Genomic DNA, 19,075 nt, shown 5'->3' with positions numbered 1-19,075 from the left:
CAGAATTTTTTTATGTTTTAATATTTTTTGTTTATTCGTTCTGTTTATTAAAGGAAACTTTATAGGGAAATTTACAGCTTTAATATAATCCGTTTGTGTTTCATAATCATTTAAATCTACTCTTTTTCAATTTGCACAATATTTGTTATGCCAGTAGGCTCAAGACAATACTTCTATGATCTCATAAATTCGTAACTTTACAATAAACACGATTTACAAATTTCAAAAAGAACCTCTTTTATTCCAAACTAAAACTTACATTTAAGTTTCTATAGTTGGAGTCAAATGAGGATAAAACATTATCTACAAATACCATTTTGATAGGTTCGATGTACAAAAATATTTTTAAGTAATGCTGTATTTTTGTTGTTAAATGTACATACTTCTTAATATTTTGATCGTAACATTAATTTGAATGTGCTACTAAAAAACACTCACACTGCTACTTTACACTCAACGTGTACAATCAAATTGTATGCCTATTTTCTGCGTTTTAACAATCGCCATCAGGGGAAGAGCGTGCCTGTTCGTTGAGTTGGTGACAATACTTTAGATTTATATTCAATACTTCATTATCTTAACAAACTACAAAATTCTAGAATCCCCTTCAGTTTTCATATCCCAAAGACTAGAATGGAGGAGAATATACAATAGTTTTAAATAAAATTAACAGCCAATAAAAAAAATCTACACTATGGAGACTAGCACAAAAACGAATATCCACAGTCCTATAAACATTTGTAACACAAAACTTAAAACACTTTGGAGTCCACCAAGTTGGAAGGTTAACAAAAGCGCGGGAAGTATAGCGACATTTCCCTCCGATTCTGCAACCCATTTACATAGCACTCAAGAACGTCGCACTTCAATGGTTGAATCTCAATGTAATGCTGAGGAATCCCCAGTCCAGTCGCTCTATTTTTTTACAGTAAAATTCCCAAAATATTTTAATAATGATCCAGCGTGCGTATTTGGTCGTGATTATGTTCTTAAACGAGTTTTTAAAGTATAAAAAATCGTGTTTATACTGTCATAGTCAAATCAACTTTATTTCCTGTTTCAAAGTGATTGATGTGCTTTATTTTTTTGCGGCAAAAAGGGATTTAGTGGCAATTAATTAATAACCCTTCTTAGCCGGGTTCATGTTCGAGCTTCGTGTAAAACAAAGCTCAGTTAATTTCACGTTCCCACAAAACATTGCATAGACACGTATCACGTATTGTCAATATTCTAATAGTTGATCACTTACCTAAATAGTTATTCTTCCAATTCATTCAACAATAATAAAGTAAAGATGAAGATACCAGGGTTAGGTGCCACAAGGAAAAAAAGAAGAGTGCTGATGTAGATTTGAATTGAAAATATTTACATTATAACGAGTCGTCGTAGGTACCAGTATCAGTCGTGTCAGTTCGATTGTTAACAGTCTCATGTATCGGGTTTTTAATCGATTGTACATCTATTGTTGCATTCTTGTATAATGTACACTATAGTCCGTTCACAAAATCTAGGCGGTTCGAGGGGATGTTTTCCTCCCCCCCCCTCCATGGCTTTTATGATTATTGTATCTTGCAGCTGATTGATGGTTTGAATAATTGTTTGGGAATATTCATGTTTACCTCAGCTGTCAAGCTATCATTCAGAAGGTAGGAGGGATCATCATCATCAAGCTATCATTTAAAAGGTAGGAGGGATCATCATCATCAAGCTATCATTTAAAAGGTAGGAAGGATCATCATCATCAAGCCATCTTTTAAAAGGTAGGAGGGATAATCATCTTTATCAAGCTATCATTTAAAAGGTAGGAAGGATCATCATCATCAAGCCATCTTTTAAAAGGTAGGAGGGATCATCATCATCAAGCTATCATTTAAAAGGTAGGAAGGATCATCATCATCAAGCCATCTTTTAAAAGGTAGGAAGGATCATCATCATCAAGCCATCTTTTAAAAGGTAGGAAGGATCATCATCATCAAGCTATCATTTAAAAGGTAGGAGGGATCATCATCATCAAGCCATCTTTTAAAAGGTAGGAGGGATAATCATCTTTATCAAGCTATCATTTAAAAGGTAGGAAGGATCATCATCATCAAGCCATCTTTTAAAAGGTAGGAGGGATCATCATCATCAAGCTATCATTTAAAAGGTAGGAAGGATCATCATCATCAAGCCATCTTTTAAAAGGTAGGAAGGATCATCATCATCAAGCCATCTTTTAAAAGGTAGGAGGGATAATCATCTTTATCAAGCTATCATTTAAAAGGTAGGAAGGATCATCATCATCAAGCCATCTTTTAAAAGGTAGGAAGGATCATCATCATCAAGCCATCTTTTAAAAGGTAGGAGGGATAATCATCTTTATCAAGCTATCATTTAAAAGGTAGGAGGGATCATCATCATCAAGCTATCATTTAAAAGGTAGGAGGGATCATCATCATCAAGCTATCATTTAAAAGGTAGGAAGGATCATCATCATCAAGCCATCTTTTAAAAGGTAGGAGGGATAATCATCTTTATCAAGCTATCATTTAAAAGGTAGGAAGGATCATCATCATCAAGCCATCTTTTAAAAGGTAGGAGGGATCATCATCATCAAGCTATCATTTAAAAGGTAGGAAGGATCATCATCATCAAGCCATCTTTTAAAAGGTAGGAAGGATCATCATCATCAAGCCATCTTTTAAAAGGTAGGAGGGATAATCATCTTTATCAAGCTATCATTTAAAAGGTAGGAGGGATCATCATCATCAAGCTATCATTTAAAAGGTAGGAGGGATCATCATCATCAAGCCATCTTTTAAAAGGTAGGAGGGATCATCATCATCAAGCCATCTTTTAAAAGGTAGGAGGGATCATCATCTTTATCAAGCTATCATTTAAAAGGTAGGAAGGATCATCATCATCAAGCCATCTTTTAAAAGGTAGGAGGGATAATCATCTTTATCAAGCTATCATTTAAAAGGTAGGAGGGATCATCATCATCAAGCTATCATTTAAAAGGTAGGAAGGATCATCATCATCAAGCTATCATTTAAAAGGTAGGAAGGATCATCATCATCAAGCCATCTTTTAAAAGGTAGGAAGGATCATCATCATCAAGCCATCTTTTAAAAGGTAGGAGGGATAATCATCTTTATCAAGCTATCATTTAAAAGGTAGGAGGGATCATCATCATCAAGCTATCATTTAAAAGGTAGGAAGGATCATCATCATCAAGCCATCTTTTAAAAGGTAGGAGGGATAATCATCTTTATCAAGCTATCATTTAAAAGGTAGAAGGGATCATCATCAATGTATCATTTACACGGTTGGAGGAAATGGAATTACTTGATTAACCTCAAACCCACTAAATGTTGTGAAGAGTTAAACATAGTCGGAATAGACGAAATTATCAAATCATTTACTACAGCTGTTGGTTTGCATTAGCAAAATTAAAAACAAGCAACATCACCAATTGGTTAAAAATGGCGAATCCGTAAATAAATAAGCCTAAATTAGATTGGCTACCAAGTAATTTCATAGTGTTTCAAATCAGACTACTCCTAACACCCCCTCCCTCCCACTACCTCAGGACCACAAATACTTGTGTATGAATAATGGCCGTCTGGTCCATTCCCCGCACGTGGTGTGTCCGTCTTTATGTCCTCATCTCTATGCAAGCCTTAATCTGCTGTCAATCAGGAGTTTAAGAGCGAGAATCACAAAGCCCAAAACAGAATATTGTCCCAGTGTCGCAGTAAACGACTCCCACTGGTGTCTGGCCGAGTGACTTTGGCATGATTCATGCGGTTGTTATGTATTATGGGTCGTTACATCTTTATAGTTAATAACGAGAGGAAATATTTAATATATTATAGCATTTTCGTGTTTGGAGGCTTACTTGGAGTGTATTGTGGGTGAAAATTAAAAAAAAATGTTGTAAAACGTGCACTTGTGGACGACTAGAGTGTAACAAAGGGTTTCCATCATAGTTCATCAAAAACAGCCGTTTTAAATACATGTGTTGCGGGCTAAAGCAGTTCTTTTACTCCCTAAGGAGTAAAAGTCAACTGTTGTAACCTAAGCTGGAAACTTCGATTGAAAACAATCGCAATGTATCGTTTGTTTTAATCGGCTATGTATCAGCGCATTCTTGTCAATAGTTAGATACATCAACGTGCACTAACATAATCGTAATAGACAAAATTATTGAATCTCTTAATAATCAAACTTGAATCGCTTACAGCTGCTTGATTTGAAGCAAAATTAAAAACAAGCTAGTAGTATTTTTGAGGGGTTATCTTTACATGAAAAGTATTGTCTTTTTGTAGCTTAGTTTTAATAATTGTGCAATATGACGACAAATATTGTTTATCACAGGGAAAAACTGTCTTTTCAACCCTCTCCCATTTTACGACTATAAAATTTGACTCGGGTCAAAAAGAGCTACTTTACGCCCTAGTGATGAAAATATTCTATTTTAGTGATCTTGAATTCCATAATATTATGAGTAGTGAGTAGCCCTGTCTTAAGTATGGGAGATGAGCTACAAATATTAAAAAATGAGAACAAAAGTTAAAAAAAATATTAACCATCAAATTATTTTAACACATTATTAACTAAAAGTAAGCTTTTATGCGTCAACATTACATTCATCAACTATGTTATCCACCGGTTGTAAATGATCAGTTTTTGTTCAAGAAAAGATCAATTTTAAACTTTAGGAACTATAAGCTCAAATATTTAATTCATGTAAGGATAAAGTATTTTCAACTAGTTTTTATCAGTTGTTACAGTAAACTTTCGTTAACATACATTACTACATCTTTATCAGAAGAGTCATGTATCTCAATGTAGAATATAACATCATAATGGGCGTCCATCCACTGTTTAAGGGGACTTGGGGAATAACCCACTTGAAAAGGTGGGGTCCAGGAGACCTCTCCCGGAAAATGTATGAAATGCATGTAAAAATGCTCTATTTTAGAAATTTTTGTAACTAAATTTGCTTTATGCATTGTAAATGTGTCCCATGTACACTACACACTTCACACAGTGTATCAGGGCCAAGATGAGGTAGGGCTCGACAGTATATATATCAAAGGGCCGCCTGCGCCGCGCACATGTGGCTCAAAACAGAACAAGGATATCCTTCTTCACTCCCCTTGGCTTCTTTAGTTGAAATGTCACCGAGTCCATACGTTGGTACTCACACCGAAGACAATTTCGCACAAAATGTATGCTTTTAAAGATATATTACGGGTTTTAGGCGAATGGTGTTGTTAATATTGAGTGTTTACTGTTAAACAGCATCATTAATTGTAGCCCAATGACGAATAACATATACAGTAGATTCTAAATTGATTCTGGGCAAGGCAATCACTGTGAGCGCTGAAACCACTCGTCAGCCCAGACAGTTGTTTGTGTAAAAATAAATGTAAGGAATCGTAAAAAAAGGGTGAAAGAGGGTCAATATATTTTGGAGGTATCCATTAGTTTCATTCATTTTAACCCACTAAATCGAATTCATATAGCATCATGTTATGGCTTATCGAAACGAATTGCGTTGCAGATTCAGATGACCACTTAAAATTGGGTATTTTTTACGTTAATGTTCACAGGTAACATGTCTAAAGACTGTTTTTCTTTACGAATATTTGAAATGCAGATTACAATTCTAACTTTGTGTCATAGAGTTTTTTATGTAACACGTTGCTAAAAACAGTTAAACACTAACTGTGAAATAAGTATTAGCCTAAGTGAAGCACAATAGAACAACTGATGAAGTGTCATCAACATAGGGTTTGTACAAGACAGTTGCTTATGTGTACTGAATGTTAAAAGTCATCTACAAATCTTTCTGTTTATACTAATTCGTACGTTGAACTGAGAATATTAGTTGAAACACCAAAAAGGTATGTTTTTAAATAACCTTTGTAAAAAGTCAAGTAATTCGGTAAGCCAATACAAGTACCAAAATGTAAACAAAGTAATCAGTGTTTAGTTACAGATTTTTAAGTACTTCTGCGATCTTACCTTTTAAGTTCGTAACAATTCCAGTCACCAGTCAATCGAGCTGCTATCGTATCAAATCAACATCTGAAAACCAGAAAACAAAATTATTAAAATCCATTTTCTCAAACTACGAAGGTTTGTAAATATGTATAATATCTTACGTAATATGAAGAAATACTCGTTGATTTATTTTATTACCTAAAACTGGTAAGATATCTAGCACAAGGATGTGCAGTGGGCGAACAAGTCAAACGAGAAGAGAAATCTTAACTTAGCTTCGTTTAATTCGCAGTTGCCATCACAAATTTAGATAACTGATGATAAACACGGTTTTTGGCGGCAGTAATCAGCTGTAATAGCAGGTTTGGCGGGAGTCGGTTGCAGATGTGACGATAGGAACTATCTTGGGGACCACCGCGGAAATCTAAGTATTTAAAATGATTTCCTTGGGAGAAACTCAAAGAGTTTTAATTAATTAAACAGATGTAGATATGTAGTGATGTTTCTTTTGTTTGAATAAGATTCTAGATCACTGAAAGAACTTTTCGTTGAATACCGGAAGGTTTCGGCCACGCACAATTCTGTGGTGTAGGATGTATTTGGTTTAGGAACTATGAGATAATACGACTTATAGCCCAAACTAAAAAAAAAAAAACAAAAAAAACATTATTTGATATTATTTTACCCTCCATTTCAATAAGTTTCAACCCAAAAAGCATACATGCCCAAATGGGACGTTCATTACAATACTCTGCAGTGTTTCTTTTTCATCTGCAATTTTTTTGGACGTAAATATTTTCCAATTACTACACATGATTAGAAGTGACGATCCATGAAACTTAAAAAGTATAGAATCCAGCCTCTCTAGTTTATTAGTCTAAGCCACCTAAGTATTATGCTAGTGTTGGATTAGCGAGCAGTAGCATAAATACTTCTATGATTGTACAGTACATGTACATGTATACAGAGAAGTGCTTGAAGACGACTCCTACAAATGAGCGATAATTGCTTTACAAATAAACACAGTTCTACCTTTACTACTATTAGACTACAAGCAGGTTAAATGTGAATATTTTGGCACAGGTTCTCATGCCATTACACAGGAAAGTGATAACTTTCAACCCCCGAGATGAAATATGTTTTCAACGACAAACTAAATAACATCCATTAGCGTTTAAGGGGTTTGCTCACAGAAATTTTGTGAATGTGAGTGAAGAAATCTTTGTGAATAATTCTAATAAACTTTTAAACGTAGAGTAGTTTAAACTTTTCGTCAGAGTTTGAGTTAAATTATGTAAATAAGTTTCTCAAAACTTTCAATAAACTCTCTCTTCTGATCAATTCATCTCATACTACTAAATTGTCACAAAGTGTTTTGCGTTGTTGGTAATATTTGATGATATAATAAAAATCGTCACTTTATCTTTGCATACTAGATATTCGAATATCAATAAAAATATCAAATGTCTCACATCCAGTTGAGTGAACCTTGTCGTACTTATGTTTGGTAATATTTACCGTATTGCAGAACATCTTACACAATAGAATGTTATTTTGAGGAATAAAACACAGCCTCTAACCACAGAAAACAAAGCAATTTACTTCCTTGTCAGTTGCATAAGTAAACCTCAACTCGCAGCGGTGGAGTGGTTAGGACAACAATTGACTGTAGAGTACATGATCTATGGTTCAACCTTAACACACTGACAAAATAGTTAATTAATTACTGGTCTGTGTTTTACGTCAGTGCTGTATTATATTTGTTACAAACGAGATTAATTTAACATGAAAACCGTTATAAGAAATATGGTCAGAATTACTACATCTTTGAAAATGAGCTCAAAAAAGACTTAGACTGCCAACCCCATAGGTCATAATCTTCACACTGACACCACATTTCTAAAAGTGTTTTGAGTTGAACGGATGAAAAAGGTATGTAGCAGGGGAATCCCTTACTGTTCTAGGTATATAGATAGATTATCATTCATTAAAGGATACACGCATTCTGGTCGGAAGAAAAAGGTTCTCAGCTAAAATTTGTCAGCAGCATTTTATATCCGCAGTGAGATCATCACTGTATAGCTAAGTGGATTTAGTTCTCGCTTAGTACGATAAGGTCACTAGTCCGACCCTCAGAAAAATCAGAAGCTATTTTATGGCTCAAAACTGAACGCATCTCTCCTTGTTAATCGGGATTTTCGTAAATCGTCCTAGCTGATAAAATCGTAATGAACCAGCTGATTTGAGTCACTGACAAATCTAACATCTTATATCTCATCCTACACTTAACTTATCCTTAAAATGTTCTGTGACCATAACCCAAACTAACCCAACCTAACTTAATGTAACCTAACCTGACCGAACCTTACCTAAGCTAACCTATGTTATGTTACAGGGTGTGTCGGTACCATACACACCTAAAAAATTGTAATCAAATGTAATCCAATCACCCCTCTGAAACTTCACAAAAGGAGGTGCTCTAGGCATCGAGAAAGCTTCATACCAACTATAGCAGGATGGCTGTAGGGTTGTAGACCTACTTGTTCATGCCAATGTCGTCATGCACATGCGCGTGCCGAGTTGTAGTCATCCTGGAAGCTAACGTCCGGTGTTCATCCGAAGTTACATAATCCTCCGCAGATGTATTGAAGATAACTTTTCACACTTCCTTAATTGTAGCCGTGTCCTTTTTATCGAGGCTGGTCCAAAAATTGCGAAGGTAGTTCATCTGGTTTACTGTAGAGGTTCCCCTCAAATATATAGTCTCCTGCGAAACTTATCCTTGTTTTGTTTTTTAGGTGACGTTATGTGATGGTGACGTTCAAATGAGCTGAAATGAGGAGTGTTTTAAGGCTACATGGATGTCCTCTTCAGTCAGGGAAAGGATTGCCGCTGCGTCAGGTACGTGTATATTACATAAATGTAAAGTTTAATGGGAACTTCAAAACCACTGGGTTTCAGGTTCATATGGCTGGTTCGTAGAGCGCGGGCCTTCTGTACTAGTGGGTCGAGTGTAAATCCTAACATTCACCAAAGACTAAACTAAGTCATCACAGAGTTATCTGTAGCTTCCAAACATAATGTTATAATTTCATAACTAGGGCTAATTGCGATTTCCATTGCTATGAGTAGTGCTACCTGACTACGCAAGACACATAATTTCCTGAATATGATTCATAGTTACACGATTATTTACTATCCTACGAAAAGTACATAGTTTAACACAAATTCAGGAGAGAGGTTTTAGTGGTGTCAAGGACCCTAGATTTCACTAAACCACAAGGCAAGATCACCATAGAACGTTACATAAGAGATTATAGTATAAACCGATCCGCCTGAGGGCTTCAACCTTTTGGATATGATTATGAGTTCGGTCTCTTTCTTTTCACCTTCACTTTATTAATCTCAAGCCGAATCTAAAAGCATTCAGTAAGTTTCAGAAATTCTTTAATAATTTGTTACGTTATAATAAACTATTTGTGTCAAAGCAAATCGTTTAACGCGTGTCATGTGGTAATGGAATATATTTGACTCCTTAGTACGAAACGCGTGATTTACTATATTTCGTTTGATATAATTATTCTTTACACGGTTTATGTGTATGCTATTTCAAGTATATTACAAAACTGTTTTTGAAGGTAATAATTGAATGAAATGAAAATTGTGTAAGGATGCAATTTTATCCAAACCAATTTTAACCTACACTGGATGATACACTATCATTGTATACAGGGACGGTGGCGACGTCCTGTAATCGAGCTACTAGGAGGTCACGAATTGTGGATATTTATAGGCATGCACTGTGGATGCAATACTCGCTGGTGTGGATTAACGTCCGCACAAATGAGTACTACGACTATCCACAGTACTATCCTGATAGACCAATTCTTTAATACCAAGGCAAAAATGGAGTTCGGATTCCACTAAAACATGAAGGTCCCTAGCTGTATGGGCTCTTAATTAACAGCTGTGTCCAAGGAAAATGTCGGCCTTAGTCACTAACAAGACTACAAGATCGCGCCACTTATCCTACACTCATCTCCATTCATACTTGGCTTAAAATACCTACCTTTGTTTGATTGTCATTTCAAAGAAAAGTATTAAAAGTATTAGAACTCGTTTGTGATAGTTAAGTTGTTTGTGTTTTATTTAGTAAACAAATCTACATATCCAATACATTTATATGTAATGATACTAGTGTTGGATAGTAACGAAAGTATCACTGCACTGAAAGTTATTTCCTCCTTTTTCCGTCTTCCTTCGCCTCAACAGACGACTAACGAGACTAGTTTGAAAAACTTCATGAATATATAATGTGTGATTTCGCCTAAGTTATTCTGACGAGTATTTATAACGTAATATTCAATAATCTGTTAGGTAGTTCCGTAAAACATTTCAACTCAAGTGACAACCCCTCTAATTAAGAAGATTGCATCGCAAAACGTTCGGCAACTGGTTCTTTCAATTACACCCAATAATGGAGACATGTCCACATTTAGATAGAGGATTAACACTCCATCCTCAAGCTCTAGAACGATTTAAATGTCGATGTTGAGGTGTTTCCTTGGTAATCTTCTTATGTTTCTTGCAGCTTCGAGCAAGAAATCCCTTTCATCTAGTTAAGCGTGTCGTGAACTTCATGTTTCGTTTTTGTGGTTGGATGAAAGTAGTTTGTTTGTCAGTATAATTACGTAAAGAAATGTAAATACTTATTTATTTGCGGGAAGTGGTTCATGATAGTTTTTATGTGATGGAATAGAACTTGTAGTTCACTTAGGAAATTAAAACTTTTTACATTAAGGTCATGAAACTCTGACTACGGGCGTGTTTGTTAATTATCATATGAATTTATTATGCAATAAAACGGAATCTTTAAATTTCCATTTCAATGATTTATTGTTGTTATGTTGAGGCCGGTTTTCTTTGGCCAAGCGCATTTCTAAAGTCCGATGGTTGGTGTATGGACTATGTCTGAATCATCAAAAAGCCATTGATTTGATCATAACCAATTTGGTCACCTTCATTAATTAAGAGATTGCTACACCACACCCACTCAAGCAGCCTTATGTATCCGGGTTTTTAAAAGGGGTTTTTATATAGTTTGCTACCATTTGATACCAGTTGGTCCGATTTATTAAAACGTTTCAAGTAATGAGGAAACTGTGTCCGGACAGTTGAGGACACGGACAGTTGGGGAAACGTCTTAAAAGCGGACAATTGCGGGGGTTTGACAGGTCTCTACATATTTCACTGCCGGACAACTGCGGACACATGTTCTGGAAAGAGTCTGATTTCCACCTAAAGAACAGATACATACATGATATATGATTTTAAGACTGATTTTCATCACACTTTACACACTAACTTAACCTAACCTAACCTTAGATTAGGTTAGGTTAGGTGTCCGCAGTTGTCCGGCAGTGAAATATTTATAGAGACCTGTCAAACCCTTGTCAGGTACCATTAGTCCCTAGTGTCCGCAATTGTCATCTTTTAAGACGTGTCCCCAATTGTCCGTGTCCGCAATTGTCCGGTATTCGATGAAACTCCTCCGCTTTTCAATTGACTGACTATTAATTCGCGTAAAGATGACAGATTGATTACAGATTTTAGTGTAGATTGTAGTAAAAAAAAAAAAAAAAAACTATTTGATAGTTACAGTACTTGAACTGTATGAGAACAGATACTCATGGAGTACAGACTATAGAGTAAACTTGACTTATAGTCTAAGCTATTACATACTCTATAGGCTGTGATATGAGTTTACTTATCTTCCAAAAACGTATGGGAAAAAAGTTATTCTTCGAGATTACGAACTTTAAGGCCACATTAATTAACCGCTAACGATCAATGACATCTTGGTTCGGTTTCAAATCAGCAAAAAGTTATTGGCATTTCTCAAAGTCAAACCAGCAACCTTTTGATTATTGGCAAAGCCTATAACCACTCAAATGCCCATTTATAGCGATGCTCTTCAAAGGTTAAACACTAAGTTCAACCATGTAATGATAGATGTAGGAGTAGAAAGGTCTGGTAGTCAAGCAGTTGCTATGGAAGGTGCAAAAGGGTACCCGGTCAATAGTATGTTATCTCTTATTGCATAATACCAGCATACCTCACACCACTTTCACTAATGCAGTAAAGTACCCTCATGCATGGTGATCGATTAATCGGTCGTGGAAATGATCGAAATCGAGTGAGCGACCGGATTGGCTTGAATACAGTGTACTTTGTAGCGTACTAGGGTTCTATGTATGTATGTACATGTTTTTTGTAAAGGGTGGACCAAAAAAACAGGGACAATTTAAAAATGTTATTACTCAGCTGTTATAAAGGCTGGAGAGTTCATTGATGCGGCAAAAAAAAGTTTATTTGATGCCATTTAGTGTATAGTTACTATGGATCATCAATGGTTACCGCAACATCGTGCCTTAGTCATGGAGACTTTTTTGAAGAATAATTTGACTTTCATTTCTACTCAACGTCAGTTTCGTGTTCACTTCAACTTTGGCCGTAATGGTGCAGCCCCAAACCGAATAAACTACTCAAAGATGGGTAAACAATGTCCTAAACACGGCTTTTGTACTCAAAATTAAACCTATACAAATTAAAATTTCAATGCAATGTTTTGCAAACGGTTGGCTTTGGACGTTCGACGTAGGACACTCGCGCGAACCATTTCAATGTTTTCCGCCGTTCGAACAGTCCGAGGTATCTTACTAGGTTTGACTTTGAGTGCAGAAGACGTGTTCTGGAAATTACTTACCCAACTTTAAATCGTTTTTCGCTTTGGGGTTTCACCATTACGGCCAATGTTGAAGTGAAAACGAAATTGACGTTGAGTAGAAATGAAAGTCAAATTATTCTTCAAAAAAGTCTCTATGACAAAGGCACGATGTTGCGGTAACCATTGATGATCCATAGTAACTATACACTAAATGGCATCAAATTAACTTTCTTTTGTAGCATCAATGAACTCTCCAGCCTTTATAACAACTGAGTAATAACATTTTTAAATTGTCCCTGTTTTTTTGGTCCACCCTTTATGTTTGAGTATTGTAGACTTCGAAGATGATAAAATACAAATACTTGAGTTAAAAATAGTAGTCCTACACTGCGAAACTATTTAAAGCTATGGACTAAAACTGCATTGTTATTGATTTAACAAAGCCAGACTACGAGTAAAAGGTCCGTCAAATCAGCTTTTATGACAATGAAGAATAACCTTGATATAGAAATTTGCCGATCAAGAGTGGCACAAGCCTTGAACGACGATGCACTTCTTGCAAGAACTTCACAAAACTAGGCTAACAACCTCATATTACACAATTAATAATTTATAATTCACAATAATACTGTTTTGAGAAATTTTAAGTGGTATCAAGTAGAATATTTGATATTTTAAAGTATATATACATAAAAGTAAATCATTTAGGTGTTTCTTGACGTGTTTGTATTTGTTTGACTTAATATTTTGGGAGAGGGTGTATCGTAAAGTCATACAACTTAATACCTAATTTATGTATTTAAATTCCTATTTGAACTGCTTACTGTCGATTCCTCATGTGCATTTTGGAACCGATTCTAAGAATCTTTGTGACTATTTTCAGCAAACTATAGGTTTACAATTAAAATAGACTTTAAACCTCCAAAAGTATGAACCATTATAAACCCTGGTATGTACCAGGGATAAAACCTAAAACACTAAAAGCATGATTATTAATTGTTTTTAATTTGCTGACCAATAAATAACCACGTCCTAAATTGATTCGTTTCTTGTAGAAGATTAAAACTAGGATTATAAATTACTGTACGATGATTTAGTTTCTCCTTTAATACCCATCATTTAACTCGATAAAAACACGTATTTTCTATTTTAACTATCCAAAACGTTCTTAAACATCAACGATCTAGTGATCTAAGAAATCAAAGATCAATATTATTTTCAACCAACAAAACAAAGAATACAGTTTTTACATATATATAGCAGCCTTTCAATGCGTATGTCAATCAAAATGCATGTTCAATAACACGAAGAGCTTGTAAAATAATAATTAAATTGTGATCGGCAGAATGTAAATGTTTCCATAACGAACAGCACACATGCTGCCTTACAACTAGTGGTTGGACAGTTTGCGTAATTATTCTATGAATATCACAAGAAGAAGAATACCACTATTCTCCCTCGCATTGTTTTTCCTCTCCCTTGGAGATTTTCCTTAACCCACGCCACGGTTGCTTTAAACACTTGATTCTAGAGTGCAAGTCGCCATTCGTCCAATAACACAATAACCGTGTAGAATAACTCTCGTGTTCTGCAGATTGTGCGAATTCCGTTACTCTCGACACCTGCAAACTGTGACGGCGATCTTCTGCAGCTACTGCAAGTTCAACTGCATCAGTTTGCAGCAGTTCTAGGAAGCAGCATTGGATACGGATCAGTGCATCGCCGGACGAGATGCTGTTAGTCTGGACTGTGGAACTGGTAGGAAAGATTTGATCAGCATTAGATGAGGAGTGTGAAGGCTGGTCAGTTACGTGACGGTGATAAAAATATATCGGAAGTTGTTCTAGTGCATGAAAAAAATCTATCAATAATCAAAAGGATGATTAAGTGATTGTAATGTGTGGTAGAAATCCACTAACGGCGAAAAATATAATTTCGTACGGTGTGCAAAATCTGTAATTAACAAGTACAGTAATATAATTAGTGATTATATTGTGTGAATTCAAACGCCATTTACGATATTTTTTATTATTTTGTTTAGTGTTAAATTATTAAATAACGATAAAACACACTATAAGTCATTATAAATCACTTAAACATTTCGGCCAATAATTAAAAATGGTTTTCCTGTAAACACTTTCAAACAAAGACTAAAATACATCATTGGCTCTAAAGGTACACAAATAACATAACATGAATAAATTATATTGTTTTGGAGGAGGATGGTAAATATTTTTATTTTGAACTAACTCCGTTTGGTGCTTTACAGTACATTAGTGCATACCGGAAATTGTCTTAGCTTTCTAGTACGTCCATTACATATAATTTTAGATACATTTCCAAATGACTAAGAATAGAAGATTAAGAATATATATTTTCTCCTAGTTATACAATTATTACAGTAATTAAATTACAAATTATGCACATCACAATAATGCATGAAAAAATCTTAGTATAATATTTGTTTAAACTAAATGTCCTACGTGTCACACTGACTAAGAGGAAAAAAACACACTCAATCAAAATAATATAAATAAAGTAATAAAGAAACCTAAAAACTATACCTATAAGAATTTTATGTTTTGTGCAATTGCTCACACTTATAAACATATTCAGTCAAATCAAGAAAGCGTTTGTAGTTAAAGGCGAAATACAAAATTATGACATAAGGACACAACTAAAGTGTAGGCCTATTTACCTTATCCATGTATAAGTATAAATAAGTAAAAACCTGGTTTCACTTTGTTCCTAAATAACTAAGGCCAGCTATTTAGCCTGGACGTTTGCTAAACGCCTAGCCAAATGACCATGGACTGCTACTCCATTTTCAAAACATCAAAAAACTACTAAATTACATTCACGATTAAACAATCAATTTCTAACTGTAGTTTATAATTCAAACGGAACTCCCGGTAACTTAATTAACCTAACGTTTCGCAATTGTTGCACAAGTCTACAACAAGTACTGCACGCTTGAAACTGAACCATAAACTTGGACTTCCGTCAGTGAAAGCACTCGGATTTACTACGAACCGTTTGTAATTGTAATTTTCCTAGACTTCCGATGATTCACACAGTTAGAATGATTACAATGATTCGTATTTCCGAGGTGAAATCGAAAGTAATTTTCGTTGCGATCGTCAGACTGGGAAAGTACGGCTGCACGGAATCACTTAATTGCTAGAGTAGGAGAAAGGGTTATGTTTGATGAATGACACGAAAAAGTTAATCATACATCATATGAGATAAGTTAAACAATGATGAGTCTCACAGTGAATTAGGCTGAGTGAGAATGTGAGGGCGACAATGTTGTGACAACATGTAATAAGGCTATTAACTCTTATGTTAACAACACGTTGACAAAACTCTACTTTGTAAAATACTTTAGACATTGGCTACTTTGTGTGAATATGTTACTTGGGTTGTATGTGGAATAAGACTATGCACACGACGGATCCGTGCCCAAATTTCGCTTTTTAACAGGGTTGAAAACTTGTTACCGACCATTTTACTCTTTTAAATTCACTTATTATTTTTTCTTCCTTTAAATATTTGTGCACATATTCTGTTAATAATTTGTTGGAATAAAGAAATAATTCATTCATTCATTCATTCATTCACCGAGGAATAACGAACAATGCATTTCCCCTTTTACGTGTTAAAGTTAGGTAATTAAAACTAGAAATTTACGATAAACCTAATGTGTTGATTGTGGGTCCATACAATTATGAGTGATAATTTTCGTCATACTGCAGCAACAATTCAATTTCATAAACTGTTTCGTCTCTGATTTACAATTTTACTTTGGATGATCATTCAACTGAAAAATCTGCTCTTTTATAATAATTCAACTATTGAAATATAATATAGTTGCAATATAATTGAAAGACTTATTTTAGAAATAAACAATTTTAACCTTGAAAATTTTTATTGACGACCACATATTATGATCAAAGATATCATTTTAATTTCTTGAATCTGCAGTTCCACCAAAATAGAAACCTGAACGAGAATTCTTTAGTATAACTGCATTATTTATTGACTATTCTGAAATATAGAGGGCAAGTTACAAATCAATATATTCCGGGCAGAAGTTGGCAATTTGCCTGAAAATTTACATTTGACCTCACAAACTCTGGTACATACTTCAGCATTTCACTCCCACAAGAAAATTTAAATCGAGCTATAGTGGCTTGAAGCTTAATTGATTTTCTAAAGTCTTTCTCGATATAGATAGCATTCTGATTAATTATTCATATAGGCAAAAGATTGGTTTGTATTTCCAATACCTTATAAACGACATGATAATAAATCATATCGCAATATTTGATTATATTTATCGATACTATGTATACCTGGGCAACTGGAGTTGTACAGTTGCATAGTAATAAAAATTTAATAAATTTTACTTGTCATCGGTTCAAAAAAGGTTACCGGTAGTAGTTTATTGAGTACTAAAATAGAATCTTTGATATTTTAAAATTTTACAGTTTTAAACTATTTGAAAAATCCATCTACCTTTTGTCATCGGCTTATACGTTACTGACACAGAATAAAATCGGGCATTCCATAGAACGGCTAGGAGTTCTTTACATCGGCTAAAAGAACCAGGCAAAGTATGTAAATTAGTTTGACACAATTCGTAGTTTAAGTCCATAATCTTATCGTTATTTCTCTACTTCATACTTTGCCTAAAAGCTTAAGGCCTTATACGGAATACCTAGTCAGTCTATACAACGCTTGCATCGGAAGATGGTGTAGTGATAGAGCGCGAGACTTCGGTGCCCGAGGTCCAGGGTTCAAATCCTGCCAATCACCAATGGATTTTATCCATGTTTAATGCCGCGAACCTCTAAGACTAGCCTGAATTAATGTGTAAAACAGTCCTGGGCTAGAACTTCGGGTTCTAGGATGTGAAGGTGGGGCAAAAAAAGAAAAAGCTAAAGGAAATGTAATGATTGCATAGTACACTATGCCGGTAAAATATTTAAAATCCTTTACTAATTCTGTATTAAATATTTTTGCACTTAACTGGATACGCCCTCACCTCACTAACAAGGTCAGGCTAAATTTGTCAAACAATATTAGATAACTCACCTGAATATTTTTGAGGGGTTTCACTGTATTGTATAACAAAGTCCTTCCTAGAAACACTTTCAGTTCAACAATTTGTTTAGTGTTCATGGTTGAGGTAACATAATCTTTGTTTTAACTTTATTCTGTGCGTTTTATTCAGGTTGTATGAGTAATTGCGTTAAAATATTTAGTCTTCTCATAAGATGTTCTGTGGCAAATATTTGTGAAAATATTTTATTTCTTTGCTGTATTTTAAGGGGATTTTCGGTGTTTTGCAAGCTATTGTGTTTTATAAAGTAAAGTGTGTATGATATTTTTATTATTTATCAATAACATAAAAGTAACTATCAACGGAGATTAAAATTGCAGTTTATATCGAACAAACCAACTCTAGTAAGCTTATAACCAAAACATAAATATATGTCAAAGTAAAACCAGTTTTTAGTAGACAACAATATCCATCCGATTTAAAATAATATTTTTCGAACAGTCAATAATTCTGTTAGATTACTTTGACAATAGTATATCATATTGAAATGCCTAAGCCTTATTAATTTGAAAATTTATTTACTCTGCTTAAAATAATAAATTAGGTTTGAATTTCTATCCTGAAATAATTGTAAAGTTAGATTTATTTTGAATATTTAACTACAAATCATATGCGTTAAATTTTAACCACAAACCAGAAGATTAATGTAAAACATTTCGTAGTTATGAATGTTACGAGATAGATACAATTTTTGATTTATTTCACAAAACAAGTGTTAATTCTTCTTTTTACCAATTGCAATTAAATTACACTATGAATAAACATTGGTCCTATATGTGATACGTTAGACTTTGGAAACATGTAATTTAACTTAGAAACCCCAAATTAGTGAACTTAATTTTCAGCAAATCTTATCAGGAAGTAAAAGTTATGGCCGTGTTCATAAAACATAGTTATAAGACCATTATTTTACCGTATGATATTTTAACCTTGGTCATTTTAAGACAATATCCTAATTGATAAAGAAATTATAATATTTTTCGTGTGTAACTTGGATATCAAAAGCACTTGACTACATAAACAACCACTCTTCACTTGACTACAGACATCTTCGCCCACTTCTCACAACCCTTAGTAAAATACAGTCTGTTTCCCCTTATGAACATCCCCTTAAATCTCAGATTTTTTATTCACTACAGGAAACACGGTGACAATATTTCATAGTGATAATCTGGTAGCTAAAAACACGTTTCTGAGGTCAATACGACTTTGGTACTGGTTGCCTAGCA

At 34.4% G+C, this 19,075-nt stretch overlaps 1 protein-coding gene across 1 annotated transcript in view; it reads right to left on the bottom strand.

The window, feature by feature from the left end:
• LOC128997209 (uncharacterized) overlaps positions 1-19,075 on the bottom strand; it is a 107,922-nt gene that overhangs the window by 30,140 nt on the left and 58,707 nt on the right. Inside the window, exon 3 of the mRNA XM_054422813.1 lies at positions 6,016-6,078. The gene's annotated coding sequence lies outside the window, so the exon portion shown is untranslated. The remainder of the gene's footprint in view (positions 1-6,015; positions 6,079-19,075) is intronic.

The sequence above is a fragment of the Macrosteles quadrilineatus genome, unplaced genomic scaffold (assembly GCF_028750875.1).
Source record: "Macrosteles quadrilineatus isolate MER2022 unplaced genomic scaffold, UCM_ALF_1.0 Scaffold_6__1_contigs__length_79288215, whole genome shotgun sequence".
NCBI lineage: Eukaryota > Metazoa > Arthropoda > Insecta > Hemiptera > Cicadellidae > Macrosteles > Macrosteles quadrilineatus.
This window is presented reverse-complemented; position numbering and strand designations above follow the sequence as displayed.